The following is a 6674-nucleotide window of genomic DNA, read 5'->3' as shown; positions in this document are numbered from 1 at the left end:
ACAAAGGGGCGGCTGGCTAAAACCAAACCACGTCTACCGGGCTACGCCATTGGCTGAGACTGAATGAACAGCTTTTGCTCCTCCCACAAGCTCTGCTGTGATTGGCCATTCAGTGTTATCTTCCTAAAGGCACGGATTGCCTCAGAGAGAAACAATTCCTACTGACAGACTGGGTGGGTTGGGAAAGGGAGAGGATTTGAGTTGAATGCCAGCTTTTTAGTTGCTTTATTAGTTTAGTTTAGTGAAAGCTTATGATGAACATTGCACAATAATGATCATATAAAAAGACTAGTTTGGTTTGACAACATTTCGAGTTGTAGTGTGCCACAAAAAAAGTGTTCAGTTCACTGTGCACCTGCTTCTAAAGGGAAAAAAAATCTTCTAGGTGGATAAAGCTGCTACTTTTACGTGAGTGAATCATTTTGAGTCAAAAAAGTGTGGGATGTTTCATTTCTGAAAGATTATTTTCAGTGTGTATCCTTTATTGTTCAACTATGTTGACATCAAAAAGGCATGACATGACATTGGTTTAGGTCAGGACATTGCCCTACTTTTGCTTGCTTGTGAACTGACTGACATATAAAGTCTTAAATTAATTGCTGGGTATGATGGTTATATAAGAGATGATGTCATTACATCTGGGTGGAGTGACTCCAGATTGCAGGATTATGAATTTCAATACCTCTGATGATTCATGAGAGAGAAAAGAATCTATAATAATAACCAATAAATAAAATGTACAAAAATGTAATAATAATAATAAAAAACATTTTTATGCATCAAAATAAAGGCCTATACTTCCACCTAATACATATACGTTTGCATATTTATCAATGGAATTATTTGTTTAAAAAGAGATTTAAAAATACATTGTGAGTGAATGACATTTTTAATCCATCAGCAAAACATCTGGAGATTAAATGGAAAACATCAACTGTCATTAATCTGGAGGGACTGTCTGATTTCTCCCACGGTGGCTGGTTTTCAGATAACACCCACACCTCTGACTGACGCCACTGCTCCAAACTTGCACCAACACAGCAGGCACAACTGAAGCTGGACTTTTTAATCATGGAATGTTTTTTGTATATGGGAGTAATACATGCTGTAACTTGTGTTAAAGGGAACTTAAAGACCTGTCTGTGTATTTGTGATCTTTGTAAGAGAGTAGCTTTGTGGTTGATGATCTGGGCTGCCATGATAAATATTGCTTCTTGGTAGAGGCACCCAGAATTTACTGACCCTAAAAAAAGTGGAAATTTTGTTCAACCAGATCATCAGAAACAGCCAGTTGAAATCTTAAATGTATTTCCACTGCACTTACTAAGCAGGGCTAATATCATCTGTCAGACTTTTGCACTGTCCAGTAGGTCAGTAACTGGCTGTGCTTACTCAAAAACTAAGGAACTGTGGGATACATTCATGCAATGCCAATCATTCCAGTTAAATTCCATCAAATTCAGTCATTCCAGTTAATTGGAGAGATTAATTTCCAAATATTATCTTCACATATTTTCCATATATCATCTGTGTGATAACCAGACATATGGAGCGCTCGCACACAGCACAAACAGTGAAGCGTAATTAAAGTTTCCTGATGATTGCATTAATTAATCTTTACTTAAAGTGCAATAAGATGCTACGGTACATCTAGTCCACTCGGCTCAGATGGAGCCCTAAGGCACCGTCCTGTTACTGTGTCCAGTTATGTAATACAGCATGTCACTGCAATTGCAGGGAGGGAGAGGTAATCATGCCGCAGGAAACATGACTCAACAGAATGCTGTCAGGATACCGCAGGGCAGAGAGAGAGAGCGAGATTCGACAGAAAGAGAAAGATCTGGCTCTACCTAGGCCACAGTCTTGTAGTGTTAATTACACAGATTTGGGATTTAGAGCTCCACTGTTTTAATTCTTACATTCACAAGCTGGTGTCACCCTAGAGGAATTTCTTTTGCTTAGTGGTTTCTCATTTATAGCTCAGGCTATAAAACATAAACACATATGCAGTTATATTACCCTAGTTGTGCACAGTTTTCTCTTTTCTCGTTTCTTCTTAGAGCTATCAAAATGTATATGCAATTCACAGCGCAGATAATTTGGTTTAAGGAAACCTTGATGCTTTTTCTTCAAACACTAGCTAGTGCCCCTTATCTATTTTATTTATTTAGATAAAGTGGTGGTCAAAATAGTTATAACACCTGATGAATCTGAAAAGATTGACCTTTTTTGCCTCCAAAATATTATTTAATTTCATAATGTTCAGGAAACATGCAGATGGTTGCTCTGAGCAAATATTAGATTAAGTGAGTCGTACTGTTTTTTATCCACTTTTAACTTTAATATTTGGTATGTCCACCTTTTGAATGCAGAACACCTTTTACAGCAGCACATCTCTCTATAGTGTCAATATATTTCCTGAGAATTTCAACACTAATGTTATCCCATGCCTTCTGCAACTCAAGTCAAAGGCTTTCCTTTAATTAAATAAAATTAAATGAAAAAAAATAGAGTCCATTTTTTTTTAACAGGATTAATTCAGAACTTCCTTTGTCAAATATAGAACGAGGTGAGAAAATTCCACTTCAGTCATTAAGTATTTGTCACCGACAAAGGATTAATAAGAACTTGAGCTGGGCTGATGGTTTGTCAATAACTCCCAATTATGTGGAAGTGCAGAGAAGGGAGCAAAACAAAACACCGGTCAAAAATCAGAAGTACAAAACAAGGATTTGTAAAGAAAAATGTTAAAGGATTTCGTTATAAACCAAGAGGAGATTATTATGTGCTTTTGCTATAAACAAAACTTGGTTCTCGCGAAACTAACATATTCTCACCAGAGCTTATGCTATGCCTGAGTCATCCGCTGGAACGCCACACTCAAGTACGACAGTTAGTGGAAGCTAGAGATTACAGTTTATAAAGTAAATTTATAAAAAATATAAAGTATTAAATATGGATATTTTTCACAAACATGGATATCTTACACAAACACATCACTTTGCTTCAGAAGGCCTTTATTAACTACCCACAGATGTGTGGAGAACGTTTTATGATGGATGGATGCACTTTTTTTGGCTTCAAAATCTTGCCCTCCCCCCATTCACTGCCATTTTAAAGCTTGGAAGAGCCATTTATTTATTTATTTATATATATATATATATATATGTGTCTTTGTCTGAAAGAAGAATGTCATATACATCTAGGATGGCTTGAGGGTGAGTAAATCATGGGGTAATTTTCATTTTTGGGTGAACTATTCCTTTAACTGGACCTGGTCCTCAAAGTAGACCATGAATAGCTCATTCGCATATCTATCTTTCTCTCTCTCTCTGTACTGTTGAAAGATTTCTGGAGGGAATGCATGCATAGCTGGGTACATGAGATGGGTCAGAAATAATCTGATCCTTCAAATAACTTTTTTTTTTGAGTGTGTGTGTTTTCAGAGGAGATACTTAAGAACACTTACTGCCTTAAGCATATAAACAATACCAACAATCAGGTCAAAGACTTCACCGTTTAATAAAGCATTTGCCATATGTAAAGTGGAGAGTTTTAACAAAGCTAATGCACATGTGCTTTTCGCAGATGGGTGTGAGTCACCCTGCGGATCAGCCTCTGGCGTTTCAGTGGAAAAACTCACTTATACAGTATGTTTATCAGTTTAGGAGTCTAAATTATGCAAAAGTGTCCTCATTTTGTGGTTCAGGACTGAACAAGTGTTCTCTGAATAGTGAGTAGAGGACTAGACCCCTGAGAGTTCAGAGGGGCTGCGGCAAACACGGCAATAATAAAAACAGCAAACACGGAATAATAAAGCATTGCCAAGGGCATTACAAGATACATTCGATTAATATGCTGCATAATGTTAAATAGTTTAAACATTAAATATCTTCTTTTCTCAAAGTTTAACATGCTGAGACAACTTTAAGTAAGCAAATTAACGTTTGTTTTCCTGAGGAGTGTGGCTGTGGTGCTTTCAAAAAGCATGGTACATCAATTTTTCCTCAAAATATTGGATGAAAAAAAATTGTAATAAAACAATGCAAATATTTCAAAAAACATTAAAACGTGTATAAATTACAAATTTTTCTAACAGAGACACCAGCAAGTAAAGTTACAGCTGGAGTCTGCGTCTCTCTCTCTCGCCTCCCCTGAGCCCATTGAGTTTTAACAGCGTGCATTGGATATGACTAGATATTGGATATGAACTACTGTGACCAGAATCTACAGAGCTCTGATGACTGATGATCCAAAAAAAAACATGAATAGCTGAACATGTTCACAAATAATAAAATGTTACACCCCTTACCATATTTGGAATATTAGCTTCCATGGCAGTGACAACAATACTACAGTCTAAACAGTACTACAGAATAAAAGTTACTCCTTCTTTCTTTGCTTATTTTTGGGTGGTGTCATGTAAATCTTTCCACACAGTGACGTAGATTTGTGGGGGCATGTTTTAATGAGGCGTTTTAGGAAGGCGTGGATTAATCTTAACTTTTAGAAAGAATATCTCTTTGGGCTTGAGAGTTTAATCTTTGCGACTTTACGGATCTTAAATATGCACGAACAGCTTGTAACACTCCAAAAAGAAAACGGAAAACATGAAATCGCATCATATGACCCCTTTAAAAATAAAATATGCATGGATGAATCATTCTTATTATGATCAATAAGACTCTTTTAGAAATCAAAATGTATTTATTTTTTAAAACATTCCTGTTCTTATTGTGCACAATTCATAAGTGCATTATTCCAAAGAAAAAATGCCTTTGCTATCTTTCGCCCAAATCAAAATTAATTGAAATGAGTTTCCAATTCCAGTGACAACATGTAGGCCATAGTTGAATATTTCATTCTAATATTTTAATATATTAACCAATCGACAAAAAGCTATTTAGAGAAAATTATTACAGAACTCTCATTCAGGACTGGTTCATTTTTGCATGAATTCTCAATGGGTAGGTGCTGCACCCCTTTTTCCTATTGAATAACAGTAGTTTAAGTTGGAAATACATCACATTATGCAAGTAAAATCTGTTAAAAATGTGGTTTCATGTTCAGTTGATTTAATTTATTATGCCTTTACAGTAGCTCAAACTGTAAAGCATGTCACTACCAATGCCAAGGTAATAGGTTTCCCAGGGAATGCATGAACTAATGAAATGTATACTTTGAACGCTTAAAAGCATATATGCCAAATCCATAAATGCAGTGAATTAGCAAAGCAGTTGTGCTACCAAATTGTATTCAACAGAAACATTAAATTTGATTGTTATTTTCAACACAACTCACCATCAGTATATTCCTGCTGTGTGTGGGAGCATTTTTTTCAAACTCTCCTGACCCTTTATTAATTCCTCCTTCCCCCATTTCTCTCTTGCTCCCTCTTTCTCAGAAACGCCTTCATAATCAAGGAACAACAGTCAATAGTATCTGTAACCAAGCTAAGAAAGACTAATTCTCCCAAGACCCCTCACACTGACAGAAATAACACAACACTCTGATCTCTTGGGAATAATTCAGATTCAAAATAAACCCCAACAAGCCTGCGGAGAAGTAAGATGACTCGAGAATGCTTTAAACGGTTGTTTTGTAGAGGATGTGCATGTTGTCATGCTCATTTTATCACATTACAGAACGCTCTATCTCATCAAACACACACACGCATAATGCAAACACATCCATGCATTGCTCAAGTGGCAATGGGACACTCTTTTCTGATGCTGCTTCACATGAACGCTGACATTCACAGTCAGCTGTCTTCAAAAGAAAGGTTCCATGGTCTCCTTCAGGTATTTTTAAAACTAACTTTGTATCTGAGTCAGTTCAACATGTTAAGAGGTCCTGCACTGTAAGCTGCAGTACAAAAACAGTTTCATTTTACTTACAAATGTAAGTAAATTTCCTGGCAAACTGACAATTTTGCAAGACATATTCAAACCAAAACTAACGTGTTTTTCACATCACACATCCTTCCATCCTAAGGCTAAAAAGACATTTTTTTTTTTTTTTAGAACAAGTTCAGACAGTAATCTCTTTGTCCCTGTTAATCAAACTACTAGCCCAAACAACGACGTCTATTAAACTATGCTATACATTTCTGTTTAAGGTCAGTGTGATTATGTAGGCATAATGTATGTCATTTATATGACATGTTCTATATTAATTGTCACTCGAATAATAATGTGGCTGAAGAAAAAAAAAACATCTGCCACAATTCACTGAGACTGATTTTCAATAGATGTCAGGAAGCATAATTTATTTCCCTTTTGAATAAGAACAAAGATAGTGTACATATTTTAGGTACAAACAGACACAAGAATCAGAAAAGGCTTTTAAATAGAAACTGTTTGTATTATGATTATGAATGTCACATCAAACTAGCTGTGCATTCAAGTGCATTTATGAACTGGAATGCCCACTTGAGTGTCTATAAACCAGGTTGAATGAGCTAAACTGGTTCTGTTGATCATATTAACAACACCACAAACGTATCACACCCAGCAGACAAAACTCACATCACAAGTAAATTGCTCTCACCCATACAAATGCACAAACAAAACACAAGAATACCCTGAAGGGGATGGTTAGGTAGAGTAATGGTCACTCAGGAAGCCATAACTATCACAATAAGGTTTGTATGTCACTGGAAATACATTTAATGT

This window comes from Barbus barbus (assembly GCF_936440315.1).
Source record: "Barbus barbus genome assembly, chromosome: 45".
NCBI lineage: Eukaryota > Metazoa > Chordata > Actinopteri > Cypriniformes > Cyprinidae > Barbus > Barbus barbus.
Note: the sequence above shows the minus strand (reverse complement) of the source record.